General features: G+C 40.2%; 1 long non-coding RNA gene across 2 annotated transcripts in view; it reads left to right on the forward strand.

The window, feature by feature from the left end:
• LOC149464647 (uncharacterized) overlaps positions 1-25,824 on the forward strand; it is a 116,120-nt gene extending 90,296 nt beyond the window's left edge. The window contains exon 4 of one of the 2 annotated variants that reach the window (XR_016312321.1): positions 23,201-25,824. This is a non-coding gene — a long non-coding RNA (uncharacterized LOC149464647). Of the gene's footprint in view, positions 1-11,986; positions 12,747-23,200 lie in introns of those variants that run through there. The other variant, XR_016312322.1, reaches the window with a different exon arrangement.
• The last annotated feature ends 861 nt before the right edge of the window (positions 25,825-26,685 follow it).

Raw genomic sequence — 26,685 nt, forward strand, 5'->3', positions numbered from 1 at the left:
CGCACCTGCTCCAATGCACATGATGAAACTTGCAATCAATTTCATTTAGTTGATAAAACCACAGGTGCCCTATTTTCACAGCGATTTTTCTTGAATAATTTAGTTATGTGGCATTAATATATTGATAAATCCAGCTATGGAATAATTGTATCATGGTCTGTCTTTAATCATGGGCCCATCACCAATTTAATGCAATGTTGAATAAGGGTCAGTGAATCTTAAGGTGTAATGTCACCCAAAATCTATTTTTCAGTATTTTGGGCATTATGTCTGACTGTATACCATTCTTTTTTAAGCAATGTTTTTATGAATCTGTGGCAAAGTTTCTAACCTAGAGATTTTGTTAGTAGTAACACTTCCTGTTACAGGCTAACACCACCTATTAGCATTGTCACATTTCCATGGGCACTCCTGTTGGACAACCTATCAGGTCTGTCAGATAGGTACCCAACTACCAACTAAAAAAGCAATAAATGACAGGCTGACAACACAGGAAGTGGCTTAGCACTGCCAGACTGCAGCAGAAAGTGCTGTTACTGTCAGGATCTCCAAGTAGGACGCTTTGCAATATAGTCACAAAAACAATTTTTTAAACTATACACAACTATACAGTAAAAGATGGTGATTTACAGAAACGTTGAAGGCGACCGTTACTAAATAGGAACGAAGTGTAAAGATTTGCAATTTGAAACTTACTATGTAATTATAGGTGCCATGTTTCTTGCACCCATTGTGCCCTTAATCAACTCTGCCACTATTTACATCAAGACAAATATTTATATTTCCAGACCTGAAAGCACTAGGATTGTACTGTTGCTCTCTGCATCAGGTTAATAACTAGGACCAAAATATTGAGTTTGCTGGACAAAATGGGATCTATGGGAAATAAGGATTAAAAGAGGGATCCCTAGAATATTCCTGTTTTAAGAATAGATGGTAGCATTGATAGTTTGGAACAGTCTTTTTCAACACTGCACAAGCTCACTAATTACAATATTTGGTCACAACACATTGAGAGTGACTGGCTGAGATGTACTGCAAATTTCAACAATGGGTAGACAGCAAGGAAAAGGACTATATGACATTTCAGGTGCTACGATTGATTTACAACATATACAACACGAGTTTCCATAAAAATGTTATTGTTATTATCATAAAATCTTAAAACCCATAACACACAGGGGTAGAAATTTGACCATAAATTATGGGTTTACAGACAGTGCTTGCAAACTGAAGAAATTTCCACAGATAAGTAATATTGACAGGCCCCTTGACTAATAGATTTCTCTTGCTGCATAGCATACTTGCTAATACCTAGGCAGCTCTTGCCACCTAGAGTCCTAAGTTGCTAGGATGCAGGCAACTCCTGCCACTTAGCCTCCTCAGTTGTTAAGATGCACGGGACTCTTGCCACCTAGCAACTATGGTTGATAGGACAAAGGCAATCTTGCCATCTAGTGTACTTGCTTGCTAGTACTAGTGGCTTTTGCCACCTAGGCCTTGGATGCCAGGATGGAGGCATCCCAATGTCACCTCTGCACGCCACAGTAGCTGGAGGAATGACAGCGATGAAACTAAAAGTGATGAGAGCTTGTCTCTTCTGGGTTCATTCTAGCTAGGGGTAAACAGTGAATGGATGTTCACTGAGCTTCTCTGCTCAGCCTGCTGACAGCTGTCATGGATGACCTAGACATCCAGGAGGGACAGGTGGACCCAAGGTACATTGGGATGGGCAGTTAGAAAGCAAAAGCACACAAGGAAATGATTGCGCAGCTGTACAGAAGGCCAAAGGTAACAGTTGGTTGGACAAATGTAAACAAACCCCTGGCTGCTATAGCAGCCTGTGTACATGCCCGTGCTGCTGCCAATGTATGATATATGTTGGTGGCAATGAAAGGATTATTTGTTATGATCACCAATGACATGAGGGATGAACGTGAGGGTTGCCACCAGCACAGGGATAGAACAGAAATCTTCCATTGTGGGCATATGTTCCTGTGTCAATGTCTAAAACAGGACTTATCTCACATTGGAAAGATACACTATATTGCCAAAAGTATTGGAACACCCCTCTAAATCATTGGATTCAGGTGTTTCAATCACCTCTGTGGCTACAGGTGTATAAAATCAAGCACCTAGGCTGCTTCAAGCATGCGGACAGCTTATACAAATATTTGTGAAATAATGGGTCGCTCTCAGGAGCTCAGTGAATTCAAGCATGGTACTGTGATAGGTTGCCACCTGTGCAATAAGTCCATCGGTGGAATTTCCTTGCTACTAAATATTCCACGGTCAGCAATTCAGCCATGAAGTGGTAGGCCACGGAAAATGACAGAGTGGGGTCAGCGCATACTGAAGTGTACAGTGTGCAGATGTTGTCACCTGTCTGCAGAGTCAATAGCTAAAGACCTCCAAACTTTGTGTGGCCTTCAGATTAGCACAACAACAATGCACAGAGAGCTTCATGGAATGGATTTCCATGGCTGAGCAGCTGCATCCAAGCATTGGATGCAGTAGTGTAAAGCACGCCGCCGCTGGACTCTAGAGAAGTGGAGACATGTTCTCTGGTGTGATGAATCATGCTTCTCTATCTGGCAGTCTGGGCTTGGCCTCTTAGTCCCAGTGAAGGCAACTCTTAAGATGTCAGCATATCAAGACATTTGTGGACAATTTCATGCTCCCAGTTTGTGGGAACAGTTTGGGGATGGCCCCTTCCTGTTCCAACATGACTGCGCACCAGTGCACAAAGCAAGGTCATAAAGACATAGATGAACGAGTTTGGGGTGGAGGAACTTGATTGGCCTGAACAGAGTCCTGACCTCAACCCGATAGAACACCTTTGGAATGAATTAGAGCAGAAAGTGCGAGCCAGGTCTTCTTGTCTGACACCAGTGCCTGAGCTCACAAATACACTATTCCCATAGACATACTCCTAAACTTTGTGGACAGCCTTCCCAGGAGAGTTGAAGCTACGGACGAACACTGGGATGACTAAGACTGGGATGCCATTAAAGTTCATGTGTGTGTAAAGGCAGGCATCCCAATATTTTTGGCAATATAGTCTATTTTAGCCTTTAGGGGTAGGCACCCTTCCAATGTCAATTTTTTTATGTCCTGGAACTGTAAATAAGGCAGAACAACAGTGATTCTGACAGACTGTAGGTGAATCTATATTTCCCCAGCAAGATTTTTGCTTCCCAATCTGACTACTACTCTGTAATATGCTCTCTCTACCTTTATTTCTAACAATAGTGTCTTCCCTCCTTAAACTCTCATTCCTGTTACCCTATACTCTATCCCACAGCTTATATATCACCTCCACTCCAGCCCTCTCATTGTAACTGCACTCATCATGTCCTGCTCATTCTGAACTCACATGACCTGCAGAGTACTGGGGCATGTGTATAGCCGAATTTCCCACTAGGCACTGTAGGCATGTGCCACATGCAGCCTTCCTAGAGGGGCGCCTATCTGAAGAGAGAGAGTAAAAAAAATTAAAAATAGGCCTCCTCTTTGGCGGCCCTACTTATACAGACATTAGCCCGTCTCTCTCTCTCCACGGGTTAAGAGGCACAAGCAGATGCAGGCAGTTAACACAAGCTGCCAATGCCGCTCTTTCCCTGCTGGTGTAGTGATATCACTCACAGTAAAGTGCTGACGGAAGGGTGGGCTTGGGCTGAGAGGAAATCAGCAGCAGGTTGGAAGGTGGCATATGCCAGACATCACATCATCAGCATAGTGGGCAGAGGCAGCTGTCAGTGTGAAGTGAACATACAGGCACAGGAGCACACTGAGTGAGGGATCTTCCATCCATCATTCATTCATCAAGTCTGCAGATAATTCTCAGAAATAAATTAGGCCCCTTTCACACTAGCGCCCCACAGTTCAAGGGGACCTCTGCGGACCCTGATGTAACGTGGAACTCTGATGTAGGAGGGAACACTGCAGACCCTGATGTAAGAGGGAACACTGCTGACTGTGATGTAAGGGGGGCTTTGGTGACCAGAGACCACCTTACACCAGAGTTTCCCTTTACATCACAGTCCGCAGTGTCCCCCTTACATCAGAGTTCCCCTTTATATAAAGGTCAGCAGAGGTCCCCCTTGCACTGTAAGGGGGAACGCTATAAATTCTGTTGCAAAGGAGAACCCTTAGGACTCTGATGTAAGGGGAACTCTGGGGGCTTACATCAGACTTTCCCTTTACATCACAGTCTGCAGTGTTCCCGTTTACATCAAAGACTGCAGCATTTTAAATATTTTATCAAGAAAAAAAAGTTGATCTTACTGTTTTGTTTTTTTTTGGGGGGGGGGGGATTTGGCTTTTTCTATTCACCCACTGCTGGCCCTTTGCTGTCTATCTTTCATCTCCACAACGGACACCCTCCTGGCAGCAGCCACAATCCACACCCTAATTTCTATTCCTACTTCCAATAACCAGCCACCTTCCTATGTGCCTTCTAAAATGCCCACTTCGTCTATAACAAGCTCACCTCTGTTCAGCACCTTTTCATCTACAACTCCCTTAACCTACAGTACTTGCCATTACTAAAATCTGGCTTCAGGTTTCTGACTCTGCCTCTACACTGCCCTATCCTATGGTGGCCTTGACTGGACTCAGTGGACTAAAGGGAGGTGGAGTTGGAATCCCCACAAAGCACTTTTCAAGTTCATCCCCCCTTTCTACCCCTCTCCTTTTTTAAAGCTCATTGTATTTGTCCTTTTCTCCAGTTTCTCTGAGGATTGCTGTGATTTATCGACCTCCTGGACTGATGTCACGCTTCGTTGACGACTGCTTCTCTACTTTCTCTCCTCTGAAATACCTGATCTCATTCTTGGATACTTCCATTTCCTGTGATGTTGCTAGCAAAGGGCATGTGCCCCGGGTACCCATGCCAAAACCAGCAGCAATGTTATTCATTTCAACTTTCTGGACCTGCAATGCCACTTGTACTGCAGCTGCCTACAGACTTCAGATCAGATGTCGTGACAGACCTGCAGTTGAGAATTGAGGGAGAGAAATGTGTACTGCGGTAGGGGAGAGTACTGGCGTGTACATTGTGCACCCCTGACCTCTGCCCTCTGTGCACTATGTACTCTTAACCACTCCACTCGGTGTGTGTTAGGCACTCCTGACCTTGTGCTCTGTGCGTTACACACTTATGACCCCTGTACTTTCTGTGTTACACACTCCTGACCTTTGCAGTCTTTGTATTACCAACTCCTGACCCCTGCATTCAATGCATTGCACACTCCTGCCCCCTGCACCCTGTGTGTTACCTGCTACTAACCCCTGAAGTCTGAGCGCTACCTACTTCTGACCCTTGCATCCTATGCATTATCTAATCCTGACCAAAGCACTCTGCACTCATTATGCTATATTGCACATTACATACTCAAGTGATTATCAACTAGATTAACTAGGTTGATAAGTAATCACTTACTATTTTAATGAGTTTAGCCTTTTAAAGTAGGCTCAAAAATGTATTGGCTCTCTGTCTATATTCTGTGTGCATATAAGCATCTGTAATAGAAGAGTATCCAGCGTACCTCCACCTACCCCGTCCACAAGACATCTTTTGAGCATACCTGTCTACATTCTCCTGGATCCCCTGGCCTTATCTCTTCACTTTACAACTCTCTTAATGGTAGATCATCCTTGCCGACCCTCTCCTATGTGACTCAATGGATGCAAGATCTTGGAACTAGTATTGAGGGGGAGGACTGGAGCAAGGCCTGGACTACGATAATGTTCATTTAATACCACCATCCTTGAGGCCTCCTATAAAATACTCTTGCGGTGGTATTGGGTCCCAGCTAGACCTACCCATGCTTATCCATCCTGGAAGCAGTGACAAATAAGATTTTAGATATACCACAGAGGGAAAAAAGTGAAATGCAGACAACCTACACCAGGGGTGGTCAACCCATGGCCGACAAGCCACGTGACCTCTGACATGGTCCGCAACCTCCAACCAGGGAAACACATGCTTGGGGTTGGCAACGCATTGGTCATGATCTAAGTATGCCATCCCACCATCCCAGAGCATGCATCGAGCCGGCGCCAGCTGCAGAGGGAGCAGGAGGCTGCAGAGGGAGCAGGAGCCACATAAGCCAATGCTTCCTCTATAGTACCAGCTCCTTTCCCAGGCGGAGTGATACCAAGTGCCCTTCGCCTGGGACCTTTCTAGCAGCCTGAAGAGTGATGTCAGCAGAATCTGGAAAAGGAAAATAAGGTCAGTGCATTAAACAACACATACACTGCACTTTTCCAATGGGAACCTATGAAATGGTTAACAACTATTGGGTTGCTTTCACACTGATTCACGGGTGCAGCGCAGTGCACCTGCAGCTTTCCTGAGGGTTAGCTGCACTGAGTCATAGACTTCTATTATATTCTGCAGGTATGGTGCACTTTCTGAACGTGCACCAAAACCCCTAAATGCAGGAATATTGTAATAGATTGTAACTGCAACATATCTATATAGGAAAAATAAAGATAAGATATAAATGTCATCTTTCATCATAAATTTAGGCCAAAATGTATTCTACTACATTTCTTTGGTAAAAATAACCCAAATCAGTGTATATTATTTAGTCTGTGTGAACATTAGAATCTACAAAATATGGTATATGTATTTGAAAATAGATCAACTCTGATGTACTGATGGCCTATCTAATTTCTTCAGGCCCTAAACTGTCAGGACAGTACATTTACCTCCAAATGACCCCTTTATGGAAAGTAGATAGTCCAAAGTATTTAGTAGGAGTCATGGTGAGTTTATTTAAGTTGTAATTTTTTGTCACAGTTTTTTGGAAAATGAAGAAATTAAATCATTTTTTGTCACTTTTTTTTACTGTCACTGGTGCAGTACAGCATCATAATATGACTGGTGTGGTGGTTATCAGAGATACTGTATGGTGACAGGATATAAAAAGAAAAAAATTTAATGATTTTTTATAAAATTTTTAAACATTTTTGTTCTTTTTTTTATATATTTCATCAGAGTAGTACAGTGTCACCAGCGTGCTTGTGCTCAGCAATGTATAGTTACGTTGCTGAGCCTGGCCGTGTCGCCTGTCAAATGTAAAAGTACAGTTAAACAGAGGTTGCTCCAACATCTCTATGAAATTTTAACATATCTATTTACCACCAGTTTGCATACATGTTGTACTCCAAAATCATTTTAATCAGGATTTGTATTGAATGAATCAAGCCATGCACTGTAAGACCTGCTACAGTCTCATTTAACTCTAGACTTGCAACCCTGCCAGCCTGTACCTGACTACCCACAAGCTTATATACACAGGAAAAGATCAAGAGGCTAAAATTTGTTTCCTATGAAAATGGCAAAAAAGTTGCGCAAAAAGTGAAAAATAAAATGAAAAAAATGCTGCTGGCAAAACAATCAGATAAATTGTGTACAGATAAACATAAATAAATTGCCATGCTATACCATCATTATTAACAAATAAGTGCATACAAAATGAAAATTGTGTGAAAAAACCAACAAGTAATCAAGTCCCAATTGAAAAAATTATAGAAAAAAATCCCAATATCCTGTTAATGTATAATCAAACACTGCGTGTCTTCAAAACTGCCAAGTACACCACCACCAAGTAATGGTAGGACTCTTACCGGAACATATGGACCCCTAAGCTAATAAGAGTTAGAAATGCATGACTGTAATAGCCTAGAGCTGTGTATCCACCATAACTCACAAGCAGAGGAAAGATGCTGGACAATCATAATGAGTGGAAAGGATCCCTTCAGACTATCCCCATCTTATATGTTTCTCAGATGTATGTATTCAATTAGAATTGTTTCAGTGGATAAATGTGGAGCACTCTACAAATATTTCAAGTACACTACTGGCTTGTCTTTGCAATCCCATAAAGGAATGCATTATTCTCCCAAAAATGTTGCATATCTGCTATGGCCTTGTTGATTTCATTGATAACCGCCTTGGTCAAATATTTGTATGTTACACTTTTCAATTAACCACTTGTCAAATGCGCTATAGCCGAATGACGGCTACAGTGTGGTTGTCCAGTTCTGGAAGGGCATCATATGATGTCCTCACCAGGGGCGTGCAACCGGCGATCACCATGAACGCTCTGTCTAACGTGCACAGCTGATCATGTGATGTGCCAATCACAGCAGCATTTTATCATGTGATCAGCTGTGTCCAATGACACAGCAGATCACTACTAAATGCAGTTGCTGGTTATCTGTTGCACTTTCCTCACACTGTCACAGCGTGAGGAAAGTACTGCCAATAACCAGCAATTGTCAGAGGACGGATCGGCACTGATGATCAGTCCCCAGCAGTGCCACCCACCAGTGCCGCCCACCTGGGCCCAGAAGTGCCACCCACAAGTACCCAGCAGTGCCACACACCTGTGCCCATCAGTGCCACCTACCTGTGCTCAGCAGTGCCATCCACCAGTGACCAGCAGTGCCCCCCATCAGTGCTGCCCAGCAGTGCCACCCATCTGTGCTCAGCAGTTCCACCAGTCAGTGCCACCCATCAGTGCAACCTATCAATGCCCATCATTGTTACATATCAGTGCAGCATCATCAGTGCTGCCTTATCAATGCCAGCTCATCAGTGCCGCCTATCCATACCACCTCATCAGTGCCGCCTATCAGTGCTGCCCATCAGTGCAGCCTCATAAACGCACATCAGTGAAGGAGAAAAATTACCTGTTTGCAAAATGTTATAATAGAAACACATTTTTTGCTATTTTTTGTTTATAGCTCAAAAAATAAAACACCCAGTGGCAAGTAAATACCACCAAAAGAAAGCTCTATTTGTGTGAAAAAAATGATAAAAATTTAATATGGGTACAATGTTGCATGACCGCACAATTGTTATCCAAAGTGCGACAGTGCTGAAAGCTGAAAATTGTCCTGGGCAGGAAGGGGTTATAAGTGCCAGGCAGCACCTTTCACCTGACATTGATATATACCACACCTGATCAACTCTACTGGACACGAGAAAAACCAGTTTGTGACAGAAGTTGTTACAAATAAGGTTACTGTCTTCCCTAGAACCCAGAGTGATCAGTGAAATCAACGACTGAAATCAATGAGGCGATAGCAGATATGCAACTTTTTTGGGAGAATAATGCAATCTTTGATGGGATTGCAGAGAGAAGCGTTCTTGAAATATTTGTAGAATGCTCCACATTTAACAATTCGAATTGAATATATACATCGGAGAGACATATACGATGGGGATAGTCTGAAGGGATCCTTTCCACTCATTATGATTGTCCAGCATCTTTCCTCTGCTTGAGAGTTATGGTTGATACACATCTGTAGGCTATTACATTCATGCATTTCTGACTCTTATTAGCCTAAGGGTCCATATGCTCCGGTAAGAGTCCAACCATTACTTGGTGGTAGTGCACTTGGTTGTTTTGAAGACACGCAGTGTTTGATTACACATTAATAGAACATTGGGGCTTTTTTCTATAGTTTTTTCAATTGGGACTTGATTATATATTGATATTTGTTTCACACAACTTTCATTATTTATGTACTTATTTGTAAATAATGATGGTGTATTTATTTATATGTATATGCCATGGCTTCAGGTAAACCAGTCTGGCACAGCCTGCAGATTACAGGTCACCAGCAGACTATACAAATAACTCCTAAATAATTTTTTACAGAAGTGTATTTCACCATGTTTTAAAGCAGAATTCCAGGCAAAAACTTAGTTTCATGTCCTTGTTGCTGATTTCCTACCTTCACTGAATATGTCATCCATCTTCTGGTCCTCTCAGTAGTTGCTCTGAAATAGCCTATTAATTTTCAAATCAAACCATTACCGTATTTTTCGCTCCATATGACACACTTTTTTCCCCCCCAAATGGGGGGGGAAATGTCTGTGCATCTTATGGAGCGAATAAAGAGCAGCTGGCCCGGTATTACCCCCGTCGCTGCCGTGTTAGCAGCAGAACCTGCTCCTCAGTCCAGCAGTGTCCTCATCACCTCATCATCTTTAGTGTGGGCATCCGGCTTGTGACACAGCTGGGTGTCCATTGCACATGCGTGAGAAGCGCTGCGCTTTGTGAATGGCCCTGTAGTCTTCTGGGACCTGTCACGTGGGAGCGAGTACCTGTCAAATTCAGGTCCGCTCCCCAAAGGTCTGCAGTCTCTGGTCATCTCCTGTACTATGTCTGCAGTCTCTGGTCATCACCTGCAGTATGTCCGCAGTCTCTAGTTATCACCTGTACTATGTCCGCAGTCTCTGGACTTCTCTTGTACTATGTCCGCAGTCTCTGGTCATCACCTGTACTATGTCCGCAGTCTCTGGTCATCACCTGTATTATGTCCGCAGTCTCTGGTCATCACCTGTATTATGTCTGCAGTCTCTGGTCATCTCCTATAGTACATCCGCAGTCTCTAGTCATCTTTTAGTACATCCGCAGTCTCTAGTCATCTCCTGTACTATGTCCGCAGTCTCTGGTCATCTCCTGTACTCTTTCTGCAGTCTCTGGTCATCTCCTGTACTATGTCCGCAGTCTCTGGTCATCTCCTGTAGTATGTCCGCAGTCTCTGGTCATCACCTGTACTATGTCCGCAGTCTCTGGTCATCACCTGTACTATGTCCGCAGTCTCTGGTCTTCTCCTGTACTATGTCCGCAGTCTCTGGTCTTCTCCGGTACTATGTCCGCAGTCTCTGGTCTTCTCCGGTACTATGTCCGCAGTCTCTGGTCATCTCCTGTACTATGTCTGCTGTCTCTGGTCATTTCCTGTAGTACATCCGCAGTCTCTAGTCATCTCCTGTACTATGTCCGCAGTCTCTGATCATCTCCTGTAGCACATCTGCAGTCTCTGGTCATCTCCTGTACTATGTCTGCAGTCTCTGGTCATCACCTGTACTATGTCTGCAGTTTCTGGTCATCTCCTGTACTATGTCCGCAGTTTCTGGTCATCTCCTGTACTATGTCCGCAGTTTCTGGTCATCTCCTGTACTATGTCCGCAGTCTCTGGTCATCTCCTGTACTATGTCTGCAGTCTCTGATCATCCCCTGTACTATGTCCGCAGTCTCTGGTCATCTCCTGTACTATGTCTGCAGTCTCTGATCATCTCCTGTACTATGTCCGCAGTCTCTGGTCATCTCCTGTACTGTGTCTGCAATCTCTGGTTATCACCTGTACTATGTCCGCAGTCTCTGGTCATTTCTTGTACTATGTCTACAGTCCCTGGTCATCTCCTATACTATGTCCACAGTCTCTGGTCTTCTCCTGTATTATGTCTGCAGTCTCTGGTCATCACCTGTACTATGTCTGCAGTTTGTGGTCATCTCCCGTACTATGTCCGCAGTCTCTGGTCATCTCCTGTACTATATCTGCAGTCTCTGATCATCCCCTGTACTATGTCTGCAGTCTCTGGTCATCTCCTGTACTATGTCTGCAGTCTCTGATCATCTCCTGTACTATGTCCGCAGTCTCTGGTCATCTCCTGTACTGTGTCTGCAATCTCTGGTTATCACCTGTACTATGTCCGCAGTCTCTGGTCATCTCCTGTACTATGTCTGCAGTCTCTGGTCATCTCCTGTACTATGTCTGCAGTCCATTGGTTCAGAATATTTTTTTTCTCGTTTTCCTAGGTGTGTCTTATGGAGCACAAAATACAGCAATTATCTTTGGTCTCCTGTTTGTAAGACCACTGGCTGCTATGCCTCCTATTCCCCCAGCTGCTATTCTTGGCACATCCCTTCTGTACTCTGTCTGCAGTCTCTGGTCATCTTCTGTAGTACGTCCGCATGTCTGCAGTCTCTGGTCATCTCCTGTACTATGTCTGCAGTCTCTGGTCATCTCCTGTACTATGTCCGCAGTCTCTGGTCATCTCCTGTACTATGTCCGCAGTCTCTGGTCATCTCCTGTACTATGTCCGCAGTCTCTGGTCATCTCCTGTACTAAGTCCGCAGTCCATTAGTTCAGAATATTTTTTTTCTTTTTTTCCTAGGTGCGTCTTATGGAGCAAAAAAGATGGCAATCCTCTTTGGTTTCCTGTTTGTAAGACCACTGGCTGCTATTCCTCCTATTCCCCCAGCTGCTATTCTTGGCACATCCCTTCTGTAGTCCTTTCTCCAGGAAGCAGTGATGTAATTCAGCCCCACTTGCAGTGATGGGTGGACTGACAGTCTCAGATATATTCATCATGTACAGACCTAGTGTACCCACCCACATTCACTACAGTTCCCTGCGGTTGATAGGAACTTTAGTTTCCTTTTACTTCAGAGAGAAAGGAGAGGATATGGTATCTCTTAGATTGTAAGCTCCAAGGAGCAGGGCCCTCCTAACCCTGTTGTATTGAACTATATCATTGCTGTATTGTCTCTCTTTTTATTGCAAATCACTGAGCAAACTGTTGGTGCTATATAAATCCTGTATAATAATGTAATCCCTGCTGTTACACCTTCTCCTTGGCAGAGCAGATGCTGCTATCTTTTGAATTACATGAAATATTCAACTAGACTTTTCTCCTAAATGGTAGAGATTTTCAAAATGTTATTAACTGTTTAGTGTTTTGTGTAGGGGGTGTACTAATGGGTGATTTTGTTGCCTATCCTGGAGTTCTTCCTTAAGGGATTCACCTGGAAACATTTGTTCTTGGAAATGTTCCTGGCGTTTGCAGAATATCTAACCGCAGAATAACTGCCTCTGCTGTTCTACCTGCTTTAATTATGCTATTTTGCATGAATAAAAATAGGGATGTGTTGTTGTGGGCTTTTGAAATTATGTCTCAAAAACATGATTTTATCAAGACCTAATCCTATATAACATCAAGTCAGCATAGCCGGACGTTAAGGGTTAATTTGTCTTGGTTGAGAAGTCAAATGACCATCCAGCTAGAGAAATGTAAACGATGGGTGAAGGGATTTTTTTTTTCCTCCTAGAGACAATATACTATTCAAATTTCTACAGGTGGTCAAACACCATTGTTTAGACTTCCATGGCAGGTAAACATATACAAGGTCTGGACATGACAATAGAGGAACCAAACTGATTGTCTGAGAGCTCACAAGGAACTTTGCAAAGTGTAATGAAACTAACAGACCTCTCAAACTATCACAATATGCTATTGTCCACCAAGGTTGCAAGTATAAATGTCTGTTTACCCTGACTCCAACACAATAGCCAGGTAAACAGAGGGCCTTTCCCACCTATGGGAATGTTTGATTCTGAAACAGAAGTTAAATTCAGGACATTTAAGACTAAAAATTGAATGCATATAACCACAAAGATATTACTACAAAAGCATAGTATCTAGAGATGTTATAAAGAATAGGTTTCACACAACACAAAATATTCAGCAATGGGAATTGTATATCACTAATTTGAGTATTGAGATGATAAAAAGTAAGATATATGGTGAGTTAGCATCAGTGGTATGTCTCATCAGGAAATAGATGCTTTCACACAAGCTTGTATTTCAGGGAGGAATAACTGAATATACACATATATTCCATGGTCCCTATTTAGAATATTATAGGTATGATCACTTATATATCTGGAAAAAGACGTATATTTAATCCCTGAAATTACCTTAAATTCCACCCGAGGTATGAGTCATCACAAATACTCAAATTGTTCTATGATACATGACTGCCATCTGGCGGGCAGGTGAGAAATAGCTTATGTACACACATTTCTCAACTAGCCAATCAAGAAGCCTGGTGGGAAGGTATCTTAGAACAATGGATTAGTTGGTATAAAAGCCCATGTACCTTTAAGAGAAAAAAAAAAGAAAAACCTGATCAAAAGAAAAACCTGACTGAAGAAAGACCTCATTGGAAGAAAATCGGAAGACATCTGAAGAGACCTCTCTATAACCCTTCTTCCATCCTTTCAAACTTCCAAACTTTACTAAATTGCTAAATCTCTGTACTCCTTACTTCCTACATTCTCCCATACTAAATATCTATCACTTGCCCTATAATATCACTTCTAAAGGCGTTCCATTGCCAGCTGATCCACGGGAGAGTTTCATAGTCTGAATTCCGGGTGTGGTGAGACTATTAATTTAATTTTGCATTGCCTATTTCCTCTGTTGTGTAGAGTCATAGAATTACCTTAGCGTATTACAACTATATTGGGTAGTTATATATATGTAAAGAGATCCTGTTTTACTGTTAAAAATTGTTTGGTGCCATATTATAATTTTTTTCATATTTCATAATTTATTAAATATTAATAATTAGAGTATATTTTATCAGAGAATATCTTCTTTCAATCCTATGGCCACGGTTTGTGAGAATATAACCTTTGAGATACTCGAAATTATTAGTTATTAATAAATTTAATTTTAATCAGATCATTTAAAAATTGTTATATTGATGTAATTAGTTAGAAACCTTATTATTGTGTATTACATTGGTAGGGTATATCTTTGATTGTGTGTATCAATATTCATTTATCACCAGTCTTTTGCGTTTTGTGTAATATATATATAATTTTTGTACATAAATAAATTTTTATATTTATCTATTATAAGGCAAATTTTGTGTGTATGGTACGAAATCATATTGGCTAAAAGAATTCAAGGTATAATAATAAGTGGTGATCAAATTATCAAGGTGTCCAAATTATTGGTTTACTAAATATTTGCCGTATTTTAACGGCTGGAGGCACTGTAATATTTCATCTAAGGGAAAGGGACACGCCCTTTATAAGTAGAATATATCCTTACATAAACCACCACAGTGTTTATTGGCTGCATAAGGTCCCACAGCCCTCAAAGATCACATTTAAAAATTAAAAAAAAAAACAAAAACAGGGTGTCTCTAAAGCTGGTCTGTACAGTACATGTAAAGATGTTTCTTGTTCAGTCCAGTGAGCTGAACTAAAGAAATCGAAGGATTTCCCCATCCATGCTAAAAAGAGTAATTGGAGAAATCTCCTGCTGCTATTGTACTTTTAGAGCATATAAATATTGATGTAATATTGACACTCCGACAAATTCCTAGTAGCAACAATTTTATTGTCTCTCGGTATTGCAGATTCTACAACGCATACCTCCATATTAGATCTAAGAAAAGTGGAGTGTAGTACAATTTCTTCCATGCTGATATTTATTGTGTGGACTTTTAAAAATGTTATTTTACCTGGAACGTCCTTTGGAGAGTGGAGGTGTAATTCTTTCTGTAATTTCCTACAGAACCAATTTCATTTACATTTCATTTTGCCTTGCCCTTGGTTAGAGATGGCTTTCGGGGCTGATCTTCTCTTTCCAATTGAAGCAGATCTCCAATGTGGGACTCAATTAAGTTTTCCCAGAGAAACTCTTCTGGTATTTAAATTTGGTAATATTCCATACTTCTTTGAGGGCAAGGCAATTCTCGCTTCTTTGGCAGCAACACTGTTAACATCTTCTGCAGATATGCTTGAGAGAATTTCTAAAGATCCTACTACCTTTTTTTTTGTCACTGTCCTGCACACTGGAGGTGGTTGTTCCTAAACCCAGGACCCTGCATTCACTATATCTGGTCTCCCACAGTACACAGAACATGGAAATGCAATTGATGAGGTGTAAGACCAACAAACTGGGCTAAGTATACAAACAATTAAAATTATATCATTACTATATCATGTCCGTGTATAAACACCACACTGCCACTTTAAAATATATTAAACATATGCAAAAAAAAAAAAACTTTGAAAAAGTATTCCGGTGGCGCATAAATCAATTGTCAATGTAAAAAATTCCTTATAAAAATACATATATAATGTGAATAATGAATAATATATAATAAATAATATTTTCCACATAAACAAAGTTAATGGTGTAAATAAATAAATGTCTATGATATTCCAAACAAAAAGTCGAAATAACTCAGTCCATCAAACAATCACCACGTGAGAAAATTTGAGCCAAAATAAAATGTGTGGTGCTCCCCTCTCAGGTGTGCACTCACCAAAAAAATGTTGCCTCCCACTCTCATGGTTAGTAACTGAGCTTTGAGTAACGATTTTCCAAGGACTAGATCAGATCACTTGTGATATTTTATTCTCCTTAAACTTGCGACAATGGAATCCCAGGACAAACACTCCCGAACTCCAGCACACAAATTCCTCCCAATGCTCCACTCACAACTGACCATATAGGAGATAAAAAAATGAGAGAATCCCAAATGGTGCAGTATAAAACTAAACAGTTTTATTGCTACAATAGAGTACTACTTACAACATGTAAATAGGCAATAAAGCTCAAAGATGTTAGCTTTACAAGCTCTCAATATGAGGAAAGCAGAATCAGTGCTCTCACCAATGCCGGCCTTTGATCTCCGACACTCCAGCGTCACTTTCGGTTCCAGTCCTCATCACTTCCGGTCGCATTAATTTTATTTTTATTTATATGCTTTATATTTATTTTAATTCCATTAATATATTTTATCTATTAATAATTGTGATTTAATAATTAATAAACATGAATTTTATGTATGCAAATTGTATATGAATGTGCACCCTTGTTTTAAATGAAAGTATATATGCTGTCATTTAAGCCCAACGATGTTAGATAACATCTAGATACATATATATTCAGCTTTAGAATTATGATAAAGGCTCTAACAAATTCATCTTTTTACTAAAAATATGTATATTTCCTGCCAAGTTATGGGTGGATTATTCCGCTCGTTGGTGGTGTATCATTTGCAACAAAGTTCCGGTAGTTTTCCCTCTTGTCTATAGTAAATGGAACGTTATTTCCACCATAAAGGTGTTAACACCGCACTGCACAGCAATCCCCTATGACTAAGTCGGAAGTGCCGAAACGCATCAGAGCAAGGCTGTGCGGCAACTGGAAGTGACGTGGCCCGGAACCGGAAGTGACATGGGGGCGGAGATCGAAGGCTGGCGGTGGTGAGAGCACTGATTCGACTTTCCTCATATTGAGAGCTTGTAAAGCTAACATCTTTGGGCTTTATTACCTATTTACATTTTGTAAGTAGTACTCTATTGTGGCAATAAAACCATTTACTTGGTACTGCACCATTTGGGGTTCTCTTGTTTTTTATCTCCTATATGGTCAATTGTGAGTGGAGCATTGGGAGGAGGAATTTGTGTGCTGGAGTTCGGGAGTGTTTGTCCTGGGATTCCATTGTCACAAGTTTAAGGAGAATAAAATATCACAAGTGATCTTATCTAGTCCTTGGAAAATCGTTACTCAAAGCTCAGTGTGCCACCCATGAGAGTGGGAGGCAACATTTTTTGGTGAGTGCACACCTGAGAGGGGAGCACCACGCATTTATTTTATTTATTTTGGCACAAGTTTTCTGACATGGTGATTGTTTGATGAGCTGAGTTATTTGGACTTTTTGTTTGGAATATCATAACCTATTAATTATTTATTTACACCATTAACTTTGTTTATGTGGAAAATATTATTTATTATATATTATTCATTATTCACATTATTTATTTTTTTTACGTATTTTTATAAGGATTTTTTTTACACTGATAATTTATGCGCCACCAAAATACTTTTTTGAAGTGTTTTTTTTTGTAAATGGAAATGCAATTATTTTAGTAAACAAACTGCTAAATACCGTTTCTCATCAGCAGTTAGAGCAGTCATTTGACTTCTATCAGTGTTCAGCAGAGCACTGGTTAAAACTTGTAGGAGGAGTTTCCTTTCTGCTCTAGGAGGATGCAGAACCACTGACCTCTGTCTGGACAGTGCTGATCACATGTACTCTCCCAAGGGAGAAAAAACCTCTCTAGCAATACACACCAAACTGAGCATGTGTAGAGGGTCTCCACACAATATGTCTTATCAGGAGATAAGAAGGGGACACTGGAAGAAGGGGGGATCAGACAACAAAGGATCAAACAGCATTTTTACACAATGCAGAGGATTAACCCCTTAGGTTCCACAGTGAGTATAACAAGCATGCTTTACTGCATATAGAGACTGATTTTACTGTTGTGGGTTTAGAAACACTTTAAGTCTGTAAATCATGATTTACATATGTATAATCTCTGCCATATGAGAGGGTGAGCACTATTTGGCCTCGTGATTATATCTATGGACTAACTGATACTTCAGTGGCACCCATTTCTTTCGTATTTTTTAGCACCATTTTACTGCTATGAGGACTTGATGTGGCTTGGAGGCTTATTTCCTGATACAATTCTGTTTTTTCAAGGTTTGTTTATGTTATAGACTCATATTGGCCATATATTATTAATATCATATATTAACACTAAAAACTCCATTGTTTTTTTTTTACATGTCCTTCCGGACTGTTAATAATGATGAAAACAGCATCTATGGGTCAGTAGGTTCATGTAGTTATTTCCAATTCAGCTTTTCTTAACAGTTTTGGAAATTATTTGAGGTCTTGGTATTTATAAAACACATCAATGGTTTTCAGAATGGTTGCACTATACCTTTTCTTAAAGCAGCTATAAGTATTAATATTTAGCTCTACAGAAAAAGCCAGAGATTAAAAAAACATTCAACCTTTAGAAGGAATGATACACAAATGAATAAATACAGTATGTCCTTAGGGCTTTCAGCTGGTTAAAATGGAAGAAAGGTTGGAAAAACAGGGATACAATGGTAGCACAATGAAGACAGATGGAAGGAATTATGGAGCAACGGAGAAGAGTAGTGAGATGTGTAAATGATTCATGGAGATTAACGAAGACAGACATAAGCAGAAGAAACACTTACCAGCAACGTCTCTCAACTGTCCAGCCTATCTTCAACAACTTCGTAAACTCACTGAGCAGCACCAATTAAAGTGCACTTGTCAAAAACAATATCTGTTCAACCTGAAATACATTTATTTCTGCCTATAAAATGTAATTGGAAATTTGTTCTCATAGTGTATGGATTTCTACATATACAACCTAATAATAAGTTTCAGTGCATAAATACAAAATTAAGATCCCCAAAATTCAAACCTAATAAACTTGCAAACTGATTTACCCGATCTGCTTTTTTTTAAAGTTGTTGGATACCTCAATCATGATATTTGAACAAAGCTCATATATCTGTAGTGTTCACTTGTCTCTCTCCAAAGCTCTGAGTTTAATTTCTCTCTGGTGCTTTGTTGTCAGTATGTGTCACTTTTGACAAGTTATTCCCAAACCAGAGACAAATGATGAGGGGAGGAGAGCTCAGCATACACTCTATTCACAACACAGCTCTGCATTATTCCTTCGTTCCTGCGCCGTGTGTGTGTGTGTGTGTGTGTGTGTGTGTGTGTGTGGGGGGGATGTCCCATTCCTCCATTCAACTCTCACTCACTGTACATGAGCTCTAACTGCAGTTCTCCACCCCCTGTTCTGTAGAGATGTAGAGAAGAGAAAACCGCAGATAAACAAGTAAAACTTATGTAGGAGGATTGTTTAACCATTTGCCGCCCACCCTATGGCCGAATGGCGGCCACCAAATGTTATCAGTGTTCCGGGTGGACGCCATATGGCGTCCTCCCACACATGCGCAGATTGCGCTCCTGCAGAGCCGTGCAGCGGCGCGATCTGTCACCGGCCGTGTACCTTGGACGCGGCCGATGACAGATTTGAGTATGGGCCCCCGTTGCTGGTACCATGTGACCTGCTGTGACCAATCACAGCAGGTCACATGACAGTTGTATACAATGGATGGCTTCATTCATGCCATCCATTGTATACTAGTGTCTAGCTGTGAATGGTCACAGCTAATCACATGCACATGTCATGTGACTAGCTGTGGCCAAATCACAGCTAAGCACAAAAAAAAAAAAACCCTGAATGAATCGATGTCATTCAGGTAAATGCTTGCTTATAGCAAAGTAATTCTTTGCTATAAGCAAATTGTGTAAAAAAAAAAAAAAATACTGATCACTTCCCCAAAGTAGTACAATGTTACTATGGTAACATTGTACTACTTTGGTCATAGTGAAATATGAAAAAAAAATCTTAAAAAAAAGAAAAAAATTTTTATAAAAAATAATAAAAAAATAAACAATATATATATATATATATTTTTTCCATACTGTCACCAGTCAGTGTCCCTGATCACCGCCATGCCAGTTATATATAAATATAAAGTGCAGCGCTCTCCCTAAACTGATTATAAATAAATATATATATATAAAATATATAAAGTGCACACTTAACTGAAAAATGCTCTACATAGTAACACAAACTACTAAACATATGTGTAAAAATGGTGCATATACAAATATGCGCATAAGCAAAAATTGTGCAAACCATGTGCTTCAAAGTGAGAATAAAGTGCAATCAAAATGCATAAAGTGCAATAAAAATCACTCCAATTATCTATTACAAATAATGATAAATCCCAAATACAATAAAGTGTCCAAATGCATCAAAAGGACTAACAATTTTCATGCATGTGTCACACGTGTCCACACTGTGTGAATCCAAACTTTGGCCGTGATGGCTCCTCACCTCCTTGCCAAGACCCTACAGGGTCAGCTCGCTTAACAACAGGACACCCTTTAGATGACTCACCAGGACCTTCCCCGCCTCTTACACTTTAACAGCGATCTCCTCCTCGGTTCATATGCAAACAAAAACTCACATAGTGTAATCCTGTTTATTAGATCAGTAGATATATAGTAAAAATTGCCCACTCACATTTAGAATCGTCTTGTAACAAGCCTTCAGTACCCCATGCTATGAATCTCCTGCATGGGTATATGTATACAGGGGTTTCAAATATGGTCGCCACGCTGGAAATGACGTCACCGCGCTCCCAGAATCCTCCTCGCGTTGCGTCACGGTAACACGTGACTTCCTCAGGGTTGACCGCGTCGGAACGCGAGGAGGATTCTGGGAGCGCGGTGACGTCATTTCCGGCGTGGCGGCCATATTTGAAACCCCTGTATACATATACCCATGCAGGAGATTCATAGCATGGGGTACTGAAGGCTTGTTACAAGACGATTCTAAATGTGAGTGGGCAATTTTTACTATATATCTACTGATCTAATAAACAGGATTACACTATGTGAGTTTTTGTTTGCATATGAACCCGAGGAGGAGATCGCTGTTAAAGTGTAAGAGGCGGGGAAGGTCCTGGTGAGTCATCTAAAGGGTGTCCTGTTGTTAAGCGAGCTGACCCTGTAGGGTCTTGGCAAGGAGGTGAGGAGCCATCACGGCCAAAGTTTGGATTCACACAGTGTGGACACGTGTGACACATGCATGAAGATTGTTAGTCCTTTTGATGCATTTGGACACTTTATTTTATTTGGGATTTATCATTATTTGTAATAGATAATTGGAGTGATTTTTATTGCACTTTATGCATTTTGATTGCACTTTATTCTCACTTTGAAGCACATGGTTTGCACAATTTTTGCTTATGCGCATATTTGTATATGCACCATTTTTACACATATGTTTAGTAGTTTGTGTTACTATGTAGAGCATTTTTCAGTTAAGTGTGCACTTTATATATTTTATATATATATATATATATATTTATTTATAATCAGTTTAGGGAGAGCGCTGCACTTTATGTTTATATTTATTCACTCATTTTGGTAAAGGAGTTTGGTGTCAGCTGCTTGGTGAATAGGGCCCCATTCTTAGCGCAGGAAGTTCTCGCACTTTCATGCAAGTTATATGATGACGCTGTACTGCACTGGTGACAATATGTAAAAAAAAAAATAGTGAAACTATTTTTTTTAATTTTCCGAAAAATTATGACAAAAAAATACAACTTCAAAAAACTCGCCATTCCTCTTATGAAGTATGTCAGACTGTCTACTTTGCAAAAAGGGGTCATTTGGGGGATATCTGTACTGTTCTGACATTCTTGGACCTCAAGAAATTAGATTGGCTGTCAGTATATTCAGATCTATACCATAGTTTGTGAACTCTATAACTTTCCTACAAACTAAAAAAAGACATCCTAATTTGGGTTATTTTCACCAAAGACATGTAGCAGGATACATCTTGGCCTAAATTTATGAAGAACAATTATTTATTTGCAAACTTTTATAACAGAAACAAAGAAAAACGTGTGTTTTTTTCAAAATTTTTGGTATTTTTTTGTAAATTTAGCAAAAAATAAAAACCCCAGCGGTGATTAAATACCACCAAAAGAAAGCTCTAATTGTGTGAAGAAAATTATAAAATTTTAGTTTGGATTCAATGTTGTATGACCGCGCAATTGTCATTCAAAATGTGAGAGCGCTGAAACCTGAAAAATGGCCTGGGCAGGAAGGTGCAAAATTGCCCTGTATGGAAGTCTGATGTGTGCCTGCTGCTGTCCCATGCCTCCATTTGCCTTTGAATTCCCCCTGACTCTCCCTTGGGCTCCCTGTGCCGTAAGGATTTGTAGCACTATCTTCAGAGGAATTGGTTAATCTCTGTGTATCATCTGAGGCTACTCACTTCACTGGGTATACGAGAGGGTTTACAACCACTTTAAAAACAAGGTAGGTGATCGCTGTTGCATACATATCATTTTAAGCTCTACAAACTGTTGAGGTTCCTGCTCTAAACCACAGACAGTTGGACATATGCACAGTAAATTTTAATAGATTAATATAAGGCTTAAAGCAGAATTAAACTACATCTGAGAAACAAAAACTGAACATGCTATTTATTTTTAATATTCAAAGTAAACTCACCCATCCATCCATGCCTCCATGCTATCAATGATATACTACTTTTATGGTCAGGAACTCAAGTGGAGTTTAATCTCAAATTTACCATGACTTGTCACCAAATGATTATCATCTTCTGTGATGTACAAATATCATCACTGTTCAGGAAGCCATCTGTGGAGAACACAATCCTCCATGCTTCTAGCTCCCATCCAGAGCCTTTCAAAAAGAGCACCCACTATAAAGGGCGGCACAGTGGCTTAGTGGTTAGCACGTCTGCCTTGCAGTAAATGGGTCATTGGTTCAATTCCCGACCATGGTGCCTCCTGCATGGAGTTTGCATGTTCTCCCTGTGCTTGTGTGGGTTTCCTCTGGGTGCTCCGGTTTCCTCCAACCCTCCAAAGACATGCTGGTAGGTTAATTGGATCCTGTCTAAATTAGCCCAAATATGTGTATGTATGAATGTGAGTTAGGGACCTTAGATTGTACACCCCTTGAGGGTTAGGGACTGATGTGAATGTTCAATATATGTGTAAAGCACTGTGTAAATTGACAACGCTATATAAGTACCTGAAATAAATAAATAACTAATATCTCCCTTTTAGGAGAAATTGTAGTAGAGATGAAGATTTCTTTGCGGAGTCCAAGAACCTGTATGAATGATTACGTTACAGGGGCTATAGTCGACATTGTCTGAAAAGAGCCTTTAATCAAGCCAAACAACAAGACTGAAATTCTCAAATTTTTGCATCTAAAACTAGGAAAGATTCACAATCTGTGAGAATAATCCCCAAACATTCCAAACATCATAAGCAAGGCACATTGTCAATAAATATTGGTCTCTTCTTTTGGCCGATTCCACCATTAAGAAATATGTCAATCCCTATCCTGAAATAACTTTTAAACTACCACGATCTCGTAAAGAGCATTTGGTTAAAAGTCATTATACTAGTCGGGATAGATTTTACAGTTTATAGATGCGCACATATAAATGTGGAGCTTGCAAATTTTGTGGCTTCATTTTAGGTGGCCAGAAAGTCTTGCTTCTGAATGGAAATCCCCATATGATTAGACACAGTGTAACTTGTCAGACTCAGGGAGCAGTCTACCTAATAAATATTTTTAAACAGCGTGCTGGAACCCCCCCTTTTTTAGTGTACCTAATGAAGTGTGGCGATGTGGATGCTTCTACATAGACAAAACTAAACATCATTTTTTAAATGGATAAGAGACCATGTGTTGGTAATCAAGAAACAAGAAATGGAAACTCCAATTAGTCGCCATATTGGGCTGTACCATAATTTTGATCTGAGTTATCAAATTTTCAACACTGGAACACATTCCCCCACACGTATGGGGAGGAAGTGTAGATCAACATTTGCTACAGCTCGAAACACGTTGGATATACAACCTCAATGCCATCCAGTACCTTGGCCTCAACGATATGTTGCGTTACAAACTGTTTTTATAATTAATTATTCCCTTGCTTATTGTCTGGATCCTTCTTTCCCTAAATATGGCCACGAATGTGATATTGTAGTCGACTGTGTAACAAACAGAGGAAAATATTATTATTAATAGTTCTACATAAAAATATGATTGTTAATTAATCATGGATATAGCTCACTATTGACTGTATGTAAATATCTTTTTCAGTTCTTTATTCTTGGTTTTGGTACATTTAATCTGTAAATCTGCCATTTCTGCCCATACTTGCTTGCCCGCATTACATCTCCCCTTTTCTGTTTTTTCAGGGTTTCACCCCGTAATGAATTGACATTTTGTCACGAGTATATAACTGGTGGTGATTTGTGTATTCCTTCTTTATGGTATCTTAGCTAGGGGTCTATTGTGACTACACGGACGTACAGGGTGTTTATCCTGGAGCCAATTATTGTCCTCCGGGTATCAATAATGACAATAATGTCCAGATGGTACCATTGCTGCCTATGTTCTTGGATGTGTATCTGTTTCCCCTTTGGTTCTCCTGTTTCACTGCTGGACATGACTGGATTCAGGTTTGGGTTCTCGCTGATGAGCTCAGTTGGTTCATCTTCACCTTGGTGACACCCATTATTCCCCATTGTGTCCTCAGCGTAATTATACCAAGGATAGTTGATCCTTTGGTTTTAGGTGGCGCTGTTCCTCTTGTTTGAATGCTGTGGCTATGCTGGGCACTAGGATCCTGATGATCTAGTGGAAATGAGCGTTCTCCAGGCGCATGTGGAGTATTAGCAGATTTCCTCCACGCCCCGCCAGTGACATCAGGCGCCAGAGGGGGTTTAAAAGGCCAACGTTTCTGGCAGCCATTTTGCCATAGCCATGAGGACAGGCCTGTCTCTGCATGCTACCAGCTTCTTTGGTGAGATTTTAATCCACTGATAATGGAACTCATATTGGCCCATTGGATTTGTTGTATTAATCAGTGTATATATCATGGATTGTTGCATCAGTTTTGACCCGTGTGAGGTTTTGTGATCATTGTTGTTGCTTTGTTTGCCTGGTTTAATGTGAACTATTTTAATAGTAACACTAGGCTTGTTCCACATTCTTATGGACATTATTTGCATTCTGTGTAGTTCTATTTTAGGACGTTCCTTAACTTTGGGCTGCATATGCCCATATAACTAATTCAAAATGTACTCTGTGTATTACCTAGCTTAGTGAAGCTGGTACTGACTTCCTCCTGTGCCCTCCTGTGTACCAGATTTATCAGTGGAGAGCCTTTCATCCCATACCATGTTTAGGTCACTTTATCAACTTATAGTTTTATTTATTTTCTACAGTTTGGTCCATTTGTACCCCCTGAGGTCACTTAGGGACCCCAGTTGATGTCAATGTGTGAACAGCTCCTCTTCAAAGTTCTCTTTGTATGTAAGGGATTATAATTATTGGGTAAGCATGATTGGGCAATAAACTGTTGATGTAACCAAATAAAATATTGGTATAATGTTTGGCTGTTTCTTGTTTTGTATTTTTTTTTTTTTATATTTAGCTCTGGATACCTAGTAGCTTTCTCCCCTGAAGAAGTACCTCTGGGCGAAACATATTGGGATTGACGCAAAATCAATATACCATTGTAAAACTGCTGTTAACCACACTTTCTGCTGATGTGGACATTTTGTGATTAAGAAAATCTTTTTTTCGTTGTTATTGAATTAATTTTGGCTATATTTGAATATATTTTTGTGTATAGATTACTGTTAAGCACCTCAAATATCCCTAGCCTTTTTGGTATATTAATCCCTTGTGTTATATACTGTATTTGTTGTATCTAATAAAGATTGTATAATCAGATTTTAACGTATGTGATCAGCTTTATATACTGTGTTTGTTAATGTTGGAAGCAATCCAAATTTTATGAATACATTGGGTGTCACACATTTAAATCAATTACAATTTTACCTACATTTAATGGATTATATATATTAGAATGTATGTAGCCAGTTCTTTTTGACATCACCACAACCTCTAAGCTCAGACCCTAAAAATCTAAATCTATAGTCAAATGTAAGCTTACACTACTATTGCAAAAGAATATTCCAAGAGGAGGAGGCACACATTTTCTAGTTCATAAATAGACCCTGCCATCTCCCAGAGTGCTCTCAAGTAACCTAAATATGCTAGCATTAAAGGACAAGCCTAGGGAAGAGACAGAAGGTGTAAGCATCAAGCACACATAAGTTAAGTTTCGCGGACAGCATCTAGCCAAGTGAATCCCACGGCATACATCTTGGAAAAACTCTCCTCTATTATTAAGACTGTCCTGATATAATTTCCCGAGTCCATTTAGAGTCCAATGAAGTAGTACGAATTCATTATTGTCTGTCCTGCGTAAGTTATTTTGTTTCTCCTTAGCCATTCACATATCTTGATCACTGTGTGCCAAGTACCTCATGTTGTTTTCTAAAGAAGTAATCAATTTGGAAGTATGTGCGATCATGTTTTTTTTTCTAGCCCCAGGAGAAATTATTGTGCTAACAACAAATCCTGACTGTCCACCTATTTCCCTCTCTAAACAGATAGTCTGAAATACAATAAAGGGATGCTAAGCGAGCGCTACCTTTAGCTATAGAGAGTAAAGATCAAG

The sequence above is a fragment of the Staurois parvus genome, unplaced genomic scaffold (genome assembly GCF_062004578.1).
Source record: "Staurois parvus isolate SC_StPar_1 unplaced genomic scaffold, SC_StPar_1.0 ptg000149l, whole genome shotgun sequence".
NCBI classification, from domain to species: domain Eukaryota; kingdom Metazoa; phylum Chordata; class Amphibia; order Anura; family Ranidae; genus Staurois; species Staurois parvus.